This window comes from Python bivittatus, unplaced genomic scaffold, assembly GCF_059951505.1.
Source record: "Python bivittatus isolate LINGU-HERP-01145 unplaced genomic scaffold, Pbiv_v1 ctg000120_np1212, whole genome shotgun sequence".
NCBI lineage: Eukaryota > Metazoa > Chordata > Lepidosauria > Squamata > Pythonidae > Python > Python bivittatus.
The window spans coordinates 346,674-363,064 of record NW_028277037.1 but is presented as its reverse complement, the minus strand read 5'-3'; the positions used below and the strand labels follow the sequence as shown (position 1 = coordinate 363,064).

Below are 16,391 nucleotides of genomic sequence, written 5' to 3'. Positions count from 1 at the left end.
GAAAAGATATTGAACAGACCCAAGTCCAGGAGGTAGGTGGTGATAGCGATGCTTTGCCCTGCTGGGATCTCAGAACTAACTGTAACATATGGTGCTCCTCCTGTTGATTATTTTTCTTTTCTTTCAACACTATGCTGCATGTTATAATGCATGCAATCATTTTTAATTTTCAGCTATTCTTTTTAGCTGCAATCTTGTCACTTTTGCTTAATCAACATCTCTTTAAAACAACAAAACATAATAGCGCTGAAATGAGTGGGAGATAACACTTCCTGATAAAAACTATCTGGAATTTGCAAAACCGGTCAGGTATAAGGACTCTTCGTTTCTTTTCTTTTCTTTTGGTAAAGAAGTTACGTGCTGTTATTTTTCACTAAGCCTCTAATATAATTCTTACAGTATATATGAGCAATATACCACCTATTATTTATTGTATGCAGTACAATGTATACATGTATTTGGCAAGATCAAATTCAGTAAGATTTGTTCAAATACTGCGGCATGGAATTAGAGTTCTCCAAAGCTGAATAATTGGGAAGGGATCACTGAGTTACATCATTCACATACTAAAATCTATAGCTATTTACTATAGCTATTCCTTTTTTCAGTTTCAACAAGAGAGGAAATTTACAAAGATTATTGTCTGTAAGAAATATAAATTCTGGGTGTCATTCAGGCAACTAAATTCATTTTACAATAGTATCACTAATCACATCTTTTCTATTAGGAAGAATATTCCACCATAGCCATTCTATCATTTCAGAGTGGTTTTGAAAACAGATTTCTTCAAATCATAATACAAATTTGACTTACAGGAAGAAATGCCTTTCACTAAGTCATATAACTATAAATCAAATAAATAGTAATAATAATCTAAATTGCTTACATGCTATTGCAGGAAATAGAAAAATAGTGCAAACATTAAGATAGTTTCTATTTAAAATGACTAGATGTAGAGAGATGTGGAAGCTTTACAATGAGAGATCCAAACTCAAAGGTTCTGAAGTGGTGGGTGCTCCGTCGCTGGAGGTCTTTAAGAAGACTGGAGGCTGTTTGTCCAGAATGGTCTGAGGATTCCTGCACTGGGCAGGGGGTTGGACTAGAAGACTCCAAGATCCCTCCCAACTTTATGATTCTATGATTTCTATCTCTGCTTTGCTTGTGAAGCAAGAGCTGGGTAGTGACCATGTTTTCTAGAAGCACAAAATGAAATGTATGACTGACAGCAGTTTTTGAAAAGCAGCAGTACATGTCAAGGAATACAGATGTAGCATCTTTCCTCCTTGTGAGGCCTATGCAAATTTGGCTGAACTTCCTAAGCTAGTAATGATACAACAAGAATGTTGAAACCAAGTTACAACAGCCTCCAACTTAGCCAAGCCATGAACTTTGATCCTCACCTATTTTATAACATGATCTGTTAAGAGTTATGAATAATACAGTATGTGTGTTAGAAGTATTACAAAAATAAAGAAATCTGCAAGCCTTTGTATCATTTTACATTCTGTTGGGTTTTAAACAACTCAAATCTCTTATGTTTGAAGCAATTTCTCTCTGGTACTTTAATAATTGCAAATAATTTTTGTATCTAAATTAATGCACAATAGTTTTTTTTCTCTCATCTATATATGAGGTCTGTATGTAAGGCAGTCGATGCTGGTATGTTTACTGAAATGAGTCTTCAGAGAACCTTAGACGGTATGTTTGCTCTGCCCAGAGATGGAGCTACCCTAATTATTGTTTGTAGCTAAACATTCACCTTGGTCCCTAAATGCTCCAGTAGAATTGTGCAGAGCTTTGAATTCAAAAGCAGTGGAACAAATGTTTTGCCCCAAAACAGGTCTGAGCTTGGTGCCGAAGCCAAAAGACATCCAAACACGAGGTGCAGAATAAAGGGTTGCTTTTATTAAGGTACCAGAACAAAAGGACTCCAGGCTGTAAGGTGGCAGGAGTCCCAAACACAGTTTGGTCACAATCTTTATACTTCCCAAATTCCCTCCCCAGCTCTTCATTGGTCAGGTACTATGGAGTTCACAACCTATCAGGTACGCCAAATACAACTTCCGGTTGTCCCGCCTTAGTTTACGTCTCCCACTACTCTACTCCAAAGCCCCCTTGCCCCTATTTACAATTATCCATATAATGGATACTTCTACCTACGTGTCATTTTGAAAGCTACTGTGTTCCTGTAGTTTCTTAAATAGCCACAGTCTGCGGTTAAGCTGGCTGTACCCTGTCGCAACTATCTACATTCTTCCCCTTTTTATATGGCTGCAAGCTGCTATAGCTAAATTTCACACATCCTGTTTTCCAGGTTGTGGGCCCTCTTGCAAGCGTTTCAGCATGTTACTCCCCCCCCCCTTTACTAACTATACCTCCTCTTCAGAATGGCGTTGGTGTGGTCTCAATTCCACATATGAACCTGCGTGGAGATTAACCCCATTTTTCTGACCCTTCACAAATGTTTATCTTAATTGCAGTTTCTTAAAGCAACTCATGTTTTTCCAGGATTGGGTGGCTGCCCTTCCCAGCTGCTGTGCAGTCCTGGTTTGGGTTAAGGAAATGCAGGCAGATGCTATGTGAGTGCCCTGCCTGCTCCAAAGCACCTTTTGCTTTCAAATCTAGTGCTGCTCAACCCTATTCACCAGAAGTTCTGATTGTTGTTGTTTTCTTTTAAGTGGGGTCATGTTAATGCACATTAATTTTTTAGAAAACAGGGCTGGACAATCTATTTTTCTCTCAAAGGCTATCTTTTCTAGGAGTAATTTTGTTGGAAGCTTTATGCCAATCAGATGAGGACTGAAGTAAGCTTTGAGTGATGCAAGAGCCAAAAGTTGCTAGGGCCACCTTGTCTTTCTTTTTCCGAGAATTGGCTGGGCCATCAACTGAGCTACAACTACCATTCTGAAGAAGCAAAACATATTCAATTTAGTCACCCCTGCTGTTCAACTTCTTGACAATACACAATAGCTAGTACCTCCATGCTCTTCTACTCTTCCCAGGGTGGAGCCCTCTGTAGGCTCCCTCTGTAACTGGAGCCTGTGTTTGGAATTATAGCAGGAAGTAATATAAAATTCTATTATCAAAAAGCCTTTGCTTGAAGATTAAAGATCAAGATCATTCCAATTTCTATTCATGCTTCAAAAGGTGAATAAATTGGAAAATAAAACCTTATTTCATGAGTCACATAAGCTGTAAATGAGACCTTGTTCAGACTTACATGCTTTCAAGTATTAACAAGTCAGAGTTCCTGCACACAGAAGCTGCCTGGTCTTTCAGATAATCTAATGTATCCAGGCAGACATTCAAGAAGGCAGCTTCCCCTTCCCCATCATAAAATAGAGTTGCCCCTGATGAAATTATGCCTAATTCATTCTTTCCATAAAATGTGATCTAATAAAGTAATAGTATATGGAGAAATACACGCACAACTCCTTCTAACAAAAACATGGTAGATATTTTAATACATGTTAAGCCAACAATGAGCTCCCAGCATAGTAGATTATTAGCCATAGCCGTTCACAAAAGATACAACATATGTGATATGGTGTTCTTGCACAGATGAATTTATTAGGATATGCAGTGGGATTAAGAAAAATAATGTGTAAGTGATGAAAGTTTAAAAGGGTTAGCTTTCTAAAAATGGAGTATTTGTTAAGGAAGACCTGTAGCTGTTATGATTGTAAGACTTCCAACAGTTTGTGTGATCCCCAATAAATCTGTAAATCACATTTCCATGCATTAACACTGAAATGACCTTTGGATATTGAGAGAACAGTCATTTCCCTATGCTCTGGAGTGCTAGAAATTCTGAAAGGCTTTTCATAGAATTCACAGAAAAACTTACCAAATATAAATGTTGTTTACATCTGCTACAAGGTAATTAATTTGGCACAGTCTGCGTCTTAACTGAATCTACCAAGCAGTGGTGGTCAGAAGTAGTGAAATTATTCAAGTACCTACACATTATAGAAGAACATCATGTACTGCAAGAAAGATAGACCTCTCTTTTTTCACAACTTTCTTGGGTTATTTCAGGTCTGTACAAGTGTGACCTATGCCATTCTTCTGGGGCGTTGGTTGCATTGGTGCATGCCAGTCTGTTGGTTCAGTTATTGTTTCAGTTGCTCCACTCTAATGGGAAAGCGGTATCATGGTGAGTGATCAGACTGCATATCAAACAGTTTTTCCCTTAAGCCATACCTTTATTGGAGAAAACTTTAAGATTTGTATTTCTATTTTTAGACTCTGTGAAAGATTCTTCCACACAGCACAATATATTCACTGCAATGGATACCTCTTGATCCAGGATAATGTTTATTTGAAATGTAGCACCTATACGTTGAATTCATTTTCTCTGCCTCTGTATCAGCCATTGGCTACAAAATACCCTAGACAATATGAAGACTTGTAAGGGAGTGGAACTCTGTTGGAAAGGAGGCAGTCTCTGAAAGTTTCTGCAGATATATATTGAAATCATAGTTATATTACTGCATTCATTTTAAAATGTTCTGCATAAGCAATGATTTGCAAACATGCTTTGCAAGAATGATTTGGCAGAGTCACCTGGGTATACAATTCATTCTCTGCCCTCCAAAAATGCACACTGGTATTGATTTCACAGTGTTTTGCAAATTGTCTCACCTCTCAAGTATGACAGACAGCTGCAAAGTGACCCATTTTTTATTTTATTTATTTATTAAATTTATATCCCGCCCATCTCCCCCAGAGGGTGACTCTGGGTGGCTCACAATTAAAATCAAACATTAAGAACAGTAAAAATATAAATATCCATTTAATTAGCTAAAAAATAATACTATATAAAAATACTATATACAATTCAAAACAACAAGGGGGCAGAATTGATTACCCCACCAGCCAATTCCAACAATGTGAGCCCCCATCAGGCCCCCAGGCCATCTGGCATAGCCAAGTTTTCACTCTCTTCCAGAAGGCCATCAGAGTGGGGGTGGACCGCACCTCAGGTGGTAAGTTGCTCCACAGGGCGTGGGCCACAGCAGAAAAGGCCCTTTTCCTAGACCCCGCCAGCTGAAATTCCTTGACTGGTGGGGTCCGCAACATGCCCCTTCTGCTGGACTGACTGGGGTGGTCAGGTATAATGGGGGCGAGACGGCTCCTCAAATAACCTGGTCCTGTGCCATGAAGGGCTTTAAAGGTGATAACCAACACCTTGATTTGGACCTGGAAGCAAACCAGCAACCAATGCAGCTCATATAACAGAGGTGTTATATGTGCCACCCTAGGGGCATTCAAGACTGTCCGGACTGCTGCATTTTGTGCCAGCTGTAGTTTCCAGATATTCTTCAAGGGTAGCCCCATGTAGAGCACATTGTAGTAATCCAACCAGGAGGTGACCAAGGCATGAGTGACTGCACAGAGTCACTCCAAGTCTTCCCAATCCAAGAAGGGGCATAAGTGACGCACAACACAAAGTTGCACAAAGGCCCTCCTAGCCATGTCTGTCACCTGCTCTTCAAACAGGAGTCATGAGGCTAGGAGGACCCCCAGATTACACACTAGGTCTGTTTGGGGTGGTGCAACCCCATCCAGAACCAAGGATGATAAGCTCTTTATATTTGATTTTCTTATATTTGTGGCATTCAGCAGTCTTCATGGGATCTTCTTTCTTCTTTTCCACAATAAGAATTTCTAGAGCCTTTTTGCTCTTTAACTGCAGATTTCTTTGTGGACCAAAGCATGTCTGGCCCGGCTTTCTGTCTATTTTACTTCTATAGGTTGTCTGCATGGCTCCCGGCCCACTGAGGTTTCTTGGTTCTGGAGCTGGTCCTTGATCAGTCCAGAGTTTTAAGGTTAAAAAAAGGTTCCATCTGAAGCTTTTGAATTAAGCGTTCTAAAGAATGCCCACAATTAGTCCCTTATGGTCTAATTTCTCCTGTCTTTAAAATCAGGTACCTGTTTTCTCAAGCAGCCACTTTATACATTTCAACAATTTCTCCAAGCTGCTTTCTCTTTTGTTGGCAGGCCTTGCGTGGATCAGGTTTCTCTTGGGCCAAAATATTTATCAGGTTTTCCCACTGATGAAGGAGCCAGTTATCCTTATCTACAGCAGCAGTAAAGATGAAAGATTTTAAAATGTGGTCTGCAACTGCTGCTTCTATTCTGTCTGATTCTTCCTTGCCACAGAAGATATTAATTTCTTTCTTTTCCTTTTTCTTTCTTTGTTGTTCTAACTTCAAAGAAAAAAGGAAAAAACCTAGTATAACCAATAAAGGACAGATGGAGTCCTTGGGGTTCTCTGAGCTTGGTTCTTTTCCTCAGAGAACCCCAAGGACTCCACAGTTCAGCCCTGAGCAACACATATTCACCTGTAAAAGTATAGATGGATAGCCAATAAGTCTTAAATAACTGGTAAATCTACATTACCTTATGGCTAATATATTTTAATAGACCATTACAGCTTAGAATACTACAAAACATTTCATAACCAATTTCTAGTCAAGACATGTTTCTCTTAAGATGTAAAAGTATTTAATTAGCACAATGGAAATCAATAAGAGAAAACAGAAAAGCTGTAAATAATAATACATTGAGAGAATACTATAAATAATGTGTATCAGATTAAAATATAAACTCTAGAACCCACATTTGGGATGTGGCAAAATTCCATGTATAGAATTTTTTTCCAGATAAAAATAAGATAAGGATTATGTAACTGATTTATTTTTCATATATGAATTTATTGTAGACATCAGAACATATTTCCACAGTTTAATTAACCATTTTTCCTTAGAGGGGATCAGAAAACTTTTCTGACAAAAACCATATAAAATCCTTGCAGTTCTTTTCATATATAATGCCAATTCAATGTTGTTTGAGGAAATGTGTGGTTTAGTGAAGTTTAATAAAAAGAAATCTCAGATTGAAATGGAATTGTAACTTTCAAAATCTGTTGCCTTCTACGATGAATTAATTTCCAATATTGTTGCATTTTTGCAACACTGGCACCACATATGGAACAAAGCCAATCTGCTTGTTGCATCTCCAGTAATAAAACATTTTATACCAGTTCTCTCTAAGTATAATGTTTAAACTATATTTAAAATTCTTTTTCCATTGAAATCCCCACAGTTCCATCTCTGTAACTGTATTCAAATTTTACCTCCATTCTAAATCATATTTCATTCATAGATTATAAACTGTGCCAGTAAACATTCAGTATTAGGAATTATAGGATTTTCAAATTCAGTCAAATTTCTCAATATTCCCTCTTCTCTCTGTAATTTTCTTGTTGCTGTGCTGTTGATTTGAAAGTATTGAAACCAACTGAGTGTGGAGGATCACTATGTAGCAAAAGATTTTAATTTTGTCCTATTAATAATAAAACTTTGTAGATTATTTTCTCTCCACTGAGCAAATTTCTCAGTGCTTTTTTCCTCATAAAAGTAGGCATTCAATAAGGAAGCAAGAGGAGAAAGTCTGGATATATTCTTTTTCTATATTTATCCCAAACATTCAATGAGTTACATAGACTATTACATAGTCCCTTGAATTTTTTCTTAAAAATTGTGCATATTAACGCAAATTTCTCCATGCGGCCCATGTGGGAGGTCTGCCCCTTCCCATGAGGTGATGGAGCCATTAGGAGACGTAATCCATTCTGAGATCCATGTTAGACATCCAGCACTATAGTTTTCTTCTGAATCCTGCAAATTCTTGAATTTAATCCTTGGCCTTTTGTTAGACCATATATTATTCACTACTTTTCCATGCCAGTTGTTTAATGCCTTATTTTCAGTATAAACTGGAATAATTTGAAATAGAAAGTTTAGTCTTGGTAAAATACTCATTTTAACTGCTGCAGTCCTTCCTAAGAAGACAAATTTAAGTTCTTCCATCTAGAAATATCTGTTGTTATATGTTTCAAAATTGGTAAATAATTGTTCTTAAATCCTTACTGGTTTTTGTCAAAAAGATTTCTAGATACTTGACTTTTTAGTTGTAATGTTAAAGCTTGTTAAGTCAATACACAAATTGCTTTTCATCTTCTGTCAAATTCCACATCAACATCTGAGTTTTCTGTTATTAATTTGATAGCCTGACACCAAACCATATTGTTGCATATGCTCCATCAATGTTATTAAAAAGACTCCAGATTGAGCAATTATTGGTACAATACAATCAGCAAATAATTTCAATTTATGTTCTTGTGCAGCTAATTTAACTCCTAGTTTTCCATTTTCTCTACATATTCGGATTGCCAAGGGTTCTAGTGCTAGTAAAAATAAAGGAGAGAGAAGACATCCTTCTCTTGTTCCCTTCAGTATACTACACTGCTATGCAATAAGTCTATTCACAATAATTTTAGCTTTTTGTTCTTTATATATGCTCTGTATCCACATAAAAAAGTTTCCATTATTCTCATAAATGCCCATTTTGTCTAAAAAAATGGTTTTATTCTCAAGTACAGTTTTCTGCCTTTTTTTAGTATATAATCCATGTGTAAATTCAAATGTATATTTCATTATGTTTTCTGATGTCTAGTACACATTTATCTGCATTAAATTCTTTTGAGCTCAGTGTTTTATTTTAATTAGAGATGAATTGCTGTATTTTGAAAACCTTTTTATTTGATATTTCTTAATATGGGCTAAATATTAGACAAAAACCATTTCTTCCTAGCATTAGAAGATCTTACTTTATTTTGCCATGAGTTTTTTTAAGCTGCTGTTGTTAATATATTTTATTTTGACTGGTCTATGTGCTTACATTGTTTCAGAATGATTTTATGGTTGTTGCTGTTCTATGCTGAAATTGGTGTTTGGTAGTTTGTTTATTATTATTATTATTATTATTATTATTATTATTATTCATATATACTTATCTTGTAAGCTTTCCAGGATCAAAAAGTGAGCCACAACTTCAGATTAATAAATAGTAAGTCATTACACTGAAGTGTAGAGTGCTAATAAACTATGTGAAGAAATAAATAAAAATTAAAAGCCTACAATGCTTTTTTGAATAAACGTCATGTTTTCTGAATTTAGGAAGTGCTGTTTTTGGGGGGGGGGGTGTCTAAGCATTTCTATAGTTAACTGCCAAAATAATGAATAAATAATAAAATACAGAGTAAGTGTTGGCTGATGAAATCTGATTCCTTAGAATATTATGGTCATTGCTAGAAGCCTTTAAAAGCTGTTCTCACACAATACTCTTTGTCTTTATTATTATTTTGTTTAAATTTCCAGATCAATTCCAGCTTTAAATGCTTTATTTCTCTTAGCAATTAATGAACAAAAGTAATAAAAATACAAGTCAGTCACAGGTACAAGTTGCCTCTGAATAACGCTTATAGCACACAGGCTAGTCCTTAATTTCCCAGTAGTAACCACAGAAACAGCAGCTGGTAGATTATTTTGATGTTAATGTATAAACTGAAATTATTAAGTATCTGTCAATATTGATTCTTCATGTCATCACAGCCTAGCAAATATTTCTGTTATTATTTAGGAATTACTTCGTTAAGTAATAACAGTGTTTTTATCCACTGAACATTCTTGATAAATGTTCTTGTAAAATCTGCTTTAAATATAATGCAGTCCTAAGTTTTAGAAGTCATTATGTTTATCTCAGATCATATTATCCTGGAAACTCCTGTCTTTCTTTGAAAAATCACTACACAGCTCAGCAAACTATGAATATATGTTTGAGTGTATACAGTCCACTTGCATCAGGTTTTGCTTTGTATTCTTATCACTCTCTGGTTGCTACTATGGTTTCTATTAAAACAGTAAATGCAAGTAGAGTTTTATTTCTGTACATTTCTCTTCTCTTGCTGTAAACCAGTGCCTGATTTAGGATTTATGCAACTCAAGGTGGTGATTAATGGAATCCTACTATGAGTCCTGGGTATTCTTCATATAACCCTAATTCCCCCCTCCTCAGTCCTACCTATGTATCTATCTGTGAAAAAGAAGGGTACAACCAGCCATCTCAGAAGCCAAGAACAAGATACCTCTTTGGCTCATTCGCTTTATAGAAATCTTGGTCACTCCTTGCTTTTCTGGCCCATACATGTCAATGATAGACATATAAAATGTCTGGAAAAATAATGGGTGCTTTTTATTTTTTACAACAGGGAAAATATATAGATATATAAATCATCCTGGCTTAGAAATTACTTTGGCCCTATAAACACAATTCAGAAGTTCAGGATCTTAGTGTAAGCACAAACAATAGTAACTTTTATAAAAAGGAGTTGCAAGGGTGTTCTTATACACATTTGTTGTAGAGTTAAAATAGGAGATGCCATTCTTATAGTGTGGTTAAGCATTATTGCATATTGTGTTTTGGAGGGCAGGGAGGGTAGTATAGTGGGACTGGACATGATTGCAGTGGCTGTGCAATTTATAAAAGACTGGAGGGGCTTATTTTGCAATGCTTTTATACAATTAGTGGGGTGCAAGTTTTGCTCTTAGGCATAGCTTTTTACATAGCATACACCTCTCAGATGAAGCATAGAATGTATGGACACTCGGAAATTAACTCCCTTTGTGGCTTGGAACTGGGCTACCTGAGGGACCGTTTTCTCCCAGTTGTCTCTACCCATCTAATTCAGTCCAGCAGGCTGGGCGTGCTACGGTCCCATCAGCCAAGGAATGTTGGCTGACAGGGACTAGGAAGCGCACCTCCTCTGCTATAGCCCCTGCCCTCTGGAACATTCTCTCTCCAGATATTAGGGTGGCCCCAACCCTGTTGGCCTTTCATAAGGTCTTGAAGACCTGGTTATGTGCCTGGGCCTGAGACCCCAAGTGTGTTAAGGGCCCCATTTCCTGGCTATATTAATATCTATGGTTATAATTTTTCTTAGCTGCTACAGTATTTATGTGATCGTTATCTGTTTTCAATTGATTTTATGATTGTTTGCCACCCAGAGTCACTTGTTTGAGATGGGTGGCCATAGAAATTGAATAAATAAATAGATAAATAAACTCTTTCTCACATATTATAGCAGTGTTTCTCAACCTTAGCAGCTTTAAGAATTCTGGGAGTTGAAGTCCATTCCTCTTAAAGCTGCCAAGGCTGAGAAACACTGATTATAGTAATAAAGAACTCTGTTGTGAAGCTGAGCTGCAACTGGCTATGTCAGTTCCAATTTTCCAAACTTTTCTTCTCTTATTTCCACATGTTTTCAGAAGGTACAATTAGGAGATTAATTTTATTTACTAATATATTGTATGTATATCCCATTTATATAATATATATTATATATTATTTTAGGAAAGAATGTGAGTCAAGATGAATGACAGTGGATTCTCCTTCCTACTATGTATTCTTCAACACATTGCTGGCTTCCTCTTTCAGCTCTATACATACCATAAATCTTCTCTTGACATTTTAAAATTGAGATTGATATCTTCCAAAACACTTTGTGAGAAGTATTAAAACAATTTTCTCATGGTGCTGCTATCCATTAACTCATTCAAGATCTCAGAAAAAGTAAACAAGTAAGGGTTGCAGAAGAGGCCAGGCTTTTCACTGTCCTTTATTATCCATTGTCCTTGGATAATCAGGATCAAGAAGTCTCTTTGGAGACAAGAGATGCGGCCACTTAAATTAATCCATTTGGTGCAGGAATAGCCTGTTTGCTGCCAATGGATGTCTAAGAGTTTTAGACCTGAATTGGATCCATTTTGCCATCCAGTTGGCTGCACGTTTTGGTCCACAAACTAAATGTAAACCCCTTACCGTTTGGGTAAGTTCTTTCAATCCTCTAACTGAATCTGTGAATTTTTACTGGCATAAATAGCTGCTAGTGCTAGGAAGACAACTGAATTACTAAGTGATAGTCATTCAACCCTAATGGTTCTTAAACTTATTGACCCAATTACCCCTTTTCCTTTTCTCAAATAATGTCATTACCCCCACAAAAAAACTAGACCCTGTTTTTTTACACAAGGATCTCGGCAGCAGCAGTCTCAAACTGGATCCTCACCTCACTAACATGCAATCACAAATTGTTCTTCTATCTCCAGGATATGCCCAATTTACTCCTTGGGCAAATTACTCCCTGTTTAAGAACCATTATCCTATCTTCTCATTTTTGCCAATTAATCCCTTCCCTGCAAGTATGTAAGCAGTCATTTTTTGTAGTGCTGTCTGCAGGAGGATCTCTCTGCAGTTAAAATAGGATCTGAACTTTTCCAGGCAATATGCTGCCCTATTTCTGAAATTCAGTAGTGCTTCTACTTCTGGAAGCTTTTAGAAAAAGAAAGAAAATGAAGACTCTTGCAACCTGTTAGCTCATGACTACTGGCATATTGCCAGTAGAGTAGATTTCCTGTCTTTTGCTTCTATATAACTGAAAGAAATACTTACAGTATTCTTAAGTAGAAAAGAACTAGTTCTTTAACGGTAAAGCAATCAAATAATCTAAAAAGAAAAAACCTCATCTGGAAGTTAGCAATCAAGAATGAGATGTTCAAGATCTTCCAGCTGGAAAGAAAGACCTTCACTAAAGTAGGGACAAATAAGGGTGCTGAATAGGAGCAAAACAATTAAACTGAAAGCAGCAGTCAATTCAGCAAAGTCCCATGAAATTCAGTGGGAGGTAACAGGTACAGCAGTTATCCCCAGCTTGGTCAGGATTCTGGACAGTTGTAATTCCATATATATGAAAGGCACCAGTCTTAGGAAGGCTTGAATATAGGATGGCAACCTCACCCCTATTACAGTATATTTTATGGACGTATCAGATGCAAAAGAACAAAGGTAAGGGTATAAGGAAATGCTGGAAGAGAAATCACAGTAGCAAATATGGTTTGTTTTCTTTTTAACTTCAAAAGTATAGCTGCAGTTCCAAATCCCTTTCTGTAGGAATGAGCAGAAATAATGTTTTCCTCCACATGTAATTATTCTATTAATTATGCCTGGATGCTCAGTTATTCAGTTAATAAGAAGATTGTGCCATGTTGTTAATGCCAGCATCTTAACTGGCCTATCACCATGTTGTGGTTGTGATAGTCTGCTATATAGCATAGAAGAAAATTCTGAGGCCAAAAATCATCCAATTCAACCCAATATGTGAAATTCACATAAATTCCATTATGTGTTTGATTTTGGGTTCTTACTTCTTTAGACTTACAGACAAGTACAAGAAAGTTTAGCCACAGTGCTGCAGTGCAAGATTTTGCTCTAATCCAGTGTTTCCCAATCTGGGCAATTTCCAGATGTTTGGACTTCAACCTGAGAATTTTACAGTTAGCACTGCAGTATGCTGAGAATTCCGGAAATTGAGGTCCACACATCTGGAATTCATGCAGTTTGGAAAACACTGCTCTAATCCAGTGATAATTTTCTTTACTTATTTTCTCTCTCAGAGCCAGTTTGGTGTAGAGGTTAAGGGATCAGGCTAGAAACAAGGGGGCTGAGAGTTCTAGTCCTTCTGGGTGACCTTGGGCCAGTCACTCTCTCTCAGCTCCAGGAAGCAGGCAAGGGCAAACCACTTCTGAAATCTTGCTAAGAAAACTGCAGAGACTTCTCCAGGCAGTCTCCAGGAGTCAAAAAACTGATTCAAAGACACACACGCACACACAAATCCTCTCTCAGCCACTTCACCTAATATTCTTATGTCTCCAGTCAGGGCCAAGTAGTATGTTTTGCCCTTCAGCGCAGGACAAACCATGGAACAAGTATTCAACTTCCATATCATGGGTTACTCAGGTCTGTAGTCTGAATATATTATTGGATTCAGTCCAAAACCTGGATGTCCAGATGTCCGAATTTGCCAGGACTACTATATTTGGGTTTCAAAAATCCCTGGGCTCCCAGGGTTTGGAACCACTTACCATGGGAGATCAGAGTATCCACCAGAGAATCTTTGTCCTATTCAGGTAAGCATCTCATATGTTAGCACGTGCAATTTATGTGAAGCCCTATCATCTTTCAGGCATTTTGCAGAGAACTGCTGTTAAATGGGGCTGAGTCTTGCATGGCTATTTGGGAGGAGTCTGAGTCCGTTGAACCTGAGGAAGTGGACAGGGTTCTTGTAGCTGTTAGTTCAGTCACTTCTGTGTTAGATCTGTGCCCCTCCTGGCTGGTCAAGGCTGCCCGGGAGAGGACACGTAATTGGGTCTAGGCGGTGATTAATTCCTCTTTGAGGGAGGGGGTGGTCCTGCCAGCTCTCAAGGAGGCAGTGGTACACCCCGTCCTCAAGGGACCATCGCTCAACCCAACTAATCTTGATATTTTCATCCAGTCTCCAACCTCCCCTTTTTAGGGAAAGTTGTTGAGAAAGTGGTCACACGGCTACTTCGAAGGGCTCTGGATGAAGCGGATTATCTGGACCCCTTTCAGTCAGGATTCAGTCTGGGATATGGGACTGAGACATCATTGATTGTACTCTTGGATGACCTCTGGTGGGAGCGGGATGAGGGCAGTGCTTCCATCCTTGCTCTTCTTGCCCTTTTGGCAGTCTTCGATACCATTGATCCTGGTATCCTTCTGGACCAGCTTCGGGAGTTGGGGGGGGGGGCGGCACCGTGTTGTGCTGGTTCTCCTCCTTCTTCTGGGGTCAGTTCCAGTTGGTGTTGGTAGGAGGGGAGAGGTCCAGTCCATGGCCCCTACTGTGTGGGGTGCCACAAGGCTCGGTTCTCTCACCCCTCTTATTTAACACCTACATGAGGCTGCTGGGTGAGATGATCCGACAGTTCGGGGTGAGGTATCATCAGTATGCTGATGATACCAAGCTTTATATCTTTTCCGTGGGCTATCTGAGTGATGCTGTGGATGTCCTATCTCAGTGCCTGGAGGCTGTAGGGGCCCGGATGGGGTGCAATGGACTTCGGCTCAACCCAAGCAAGACTGAGTAGCTTTTGGTGTTTGGGCCTCCCAGTACCAAGGTTCTTCCATCTTTGGTTCTGGATGGGGTGGTTCTGCCCCAGACAGACACAGTGTGCAATCTGGGGGTCCTCTTGGACTCACAGCTCCTGCTGGAAGAGCAGGTGGCAGCCATGGCTAAGAGGGCCTTTGCACACCTTCAGGTTGTGCATCAGTTGCACCCATTCCTGGACCAGGAGGCTCTACTCACTGTCACTCATGCCCTCGTGACCTCCCGTTTGGTCTATTGCAACATGCTCTATATGGGGCTGCCCTTGAAGAGCATTTGGAAGCTTCAGCTGGTACAGAACGCAGCTGCCCGGGTTGTACATAGTGTCAGCTACTCGGCACATGTAACACCACTGCTTCAGGAGCTGTACTAGTTGGCAGTGTGTTTCCAGGTGCAATTCAAGGTGCTGGTCATCACCCATAAAGCTCTTCATGGCTTGGGACCAGGTTACCTTAGGGGCCTTAGGGACTGCCTTTTCCCAGTTGTTTCTGCCCGTCCAATCTGGTCCGGCAGGTTGGGCATGCTCTGGGTCCCGTCAGCCAAGGAATGTCAGCTGGCGGGGACCAAGAGACATGCCTTTTCTGCTGTGGTGCCTGCCCTCTGGAACATCCTGTCGTGCAGAGTGATAATCACAAACACTCTTGTTTGTGCAGAGCGCAGCAAAAACTCCAGGAAAATATTAGCCATGAACGCAAACACAATGCAATGTCCATTTCTTGTTTCCCAAAGAAATCCAGTCAGAAAATATATACTAACTGGTGTTTATTAATAAAAATGCAAAATTCCATAAAATGCAAATATCATACAAAATATAAAGAAAAACATATCTTCTCATTATATTGTAGCATCCAAGACTTATTAGCAACACAAGCTTAACAAAATCTCTAGCTACAAACTCTTAGAGAAGAGGTACACTACTTGGTATTTGTTACAACTACGTAGCCCATAAAACCTACATAGTGGCTAACACTAAAACAACTAACAACTACTCTGAGATGCTGAACATTTTCCTCTCCTTGTATTATAGCTCTACGCCACCCCCACTGGGTAACTAGCATACACACGCCAATAGGTGGCAGTAAATAGCACACTACACAACACACAATAACAGGTGTTTTTCACATGATCTCTATAGTCAAAATATTATTTGTTATTGTTGTAAAGATAACGGGATGAATCCTTTCCCATGAGAATGAAAATCCTGACACATCCTTCCTCCTGAGATTAGGACGGCCTGACCCTTCTGGCTTTTCAGAAGGCCTTGAAGACCTGGCTTTATGCCTGGGCCTGGGGCCCCAAATGTGTGAAGGGCCCAGTTTCATGGTTGTATTGATACAAATGGTTTTTTAAGATCTCTTGGCTGCATTTATATTATATTTAATTTTTTGTACTGTTTTTAATGTTGATTGTTTTAATTGTTGTTGGCGCTCAGAGTCACTGGTCTGAGATGGGTGGCTATATAAATTAAATAAATAAATAAAATAAAATAAATAAATTATTGTTAAAAAATAAAGCAAAGTGATAC

At 38.6% G+C, this 16,391-nt stretch overlaps 1 protein-coding gene across 1 annotated transcript in view; it reads left to right on the top strand.

Annotated features, from left to right (window-relative positions):
• PCLO (piccolo presynaptic cytomatrix protein) overlaps positions 1-16,391 on the top strand; it is a 252,717-nt gene that overhangs the window by 43,949 nt on the left and 192,377 nt on the right. The window lies entirely within an intron of this gene.